This window comes from Pteropus vampyrus, unplaced genomic scaffold, assembly GCF_000151845.1.
Source record: "Pteropus vampyrus isolate Shadow unplaced genomic scaffold, Pvam_2.0 Scaffold267, whole genome shotgun sequence".
NCBI classification, from domain to species: Eukaryota; Metazoa; Chordata; class Mammalia; order Chiroptera; family Pteropodidae; genus Pteropus; species Pteropus vampyrus.
In genome coordinates, this window is record NW_011889048.1 from 159,307 (window position 1) to 160,319 (window position 1,013).

The 1,013-nt window shown below is 65.7% G+C and overlaps 1 protein-coding gene and 1 long non-coding RNA gene across 2 annotated transcripts in view; both read left to right on the forward strand.

The window, feature by feature from the left end:
* Nucleotides 1–1,013, forward strand: part of ADAMTSL5 (ADAMTS like 5) — a gene marked incomplete at its 3' end in the record, with an annotated part of 29,949 nt that overhangs the window by 10,844 nt on the left and 18,092 nt on the right. The window lies entirely within an intron of this gene.
* LOC111729529 overlaps nt 7–1,013 on the forward strand; it is a 2,381-nt gene continuing 1,374 nt past the window's right edge. Inside the window, exons 1-2 of the long non-coding RNA XR_002776266.1 lie at nt 7–342; nt 531–691. This is a non-coding gene — a long non-coding RNA (uncharacterized LOC111729529). The remainder of the gene's footprint in view (nt 343–530; nt 692–1,013) is intronic.

Sequence of the window (1,013 nt, forward strand, 5' to 3'; positions counted from 1 at the left end):
CCTGTCTCCATCATCTGTCCCCTGCTTCCTCTCTCCCTTCCCCCCGCGTGACCTCGGGCGGGTCACCGGCCCTGGCTGCGACCCACAGGGAAGCGGCTCCCGCACAGACGGGGGGCTCCTCTCCCGCTCCCCAGACATCAGCAGCAGCGGAACCGATTGGGCAGCGGAGGAAGCGGGGACGGCCCGTCCATCTCCCGGGCTCGGCAGACTCGGCCCCCTGCTGCTGTGACCTGCCGAGGGGACGTCGCCCACCGCGCCCGACACCGCAGCTCCTCCGGTCACCGGGCGGGAGACGGCGGGAGCGCGCGGGGCACACGTCGGCACGAGGGCTCCACGGTGCCGGTGAGTGCGGGAGGCTCGCGGGCTCCTTGTCCCTCCAGGGGACAGTGTCCGCAGCCGCTGCTCGTCCGCCAGCTCCGGCAGCGAGTTCGAGGACGTCTCCGAACCCCTCCCCAGAGGGTCAAACTTGGGCTGGCGGAAAGAACCGCCTCCAGAAGGTGTCAGGGGAGATGGGAAACTGTCTTTTGTAGGGAAATTGCGTGATGGAGCCTTTAAACCTCGGAGGAGAGTGAGGGGGGAGGTGGCCGAAGACACCTCCCATCGGTCCCTCAGAGCTCCGCCCTCTGCTCTCAGCGTCTACGGCCATCGCGGGAAGCCTCCCGGCCGCAGGAGCTGGGGTGGGTCCAAGACGGTGAGTGTCTTTCCTCAGGCCTCAGAGGAGGACGGGGCGGCGTGAAGCACCAGAAGCCGCTGTCCCCACCGTCCTGACTTCCTTCTAGGGGTCAAGGTGCAGAGTATTTCAAGACCATTGGATGGGAAGGGAGGGGGGGGGCAGAGGACGCTGGTTAAGAGCACCTGCTCTGGCCATAAATTGCCCCGTGTTCAAACCCGGCTCCTCCCCCCACCACCTGTGCCAAATTGCCTCGTGCTCACAGGTGGTGGGAGGAGGAGCCAAGTTTGAACACGCAGCAGTTTGTGGCATGTGGATGGTACTAACGATATTCACCTCCGAG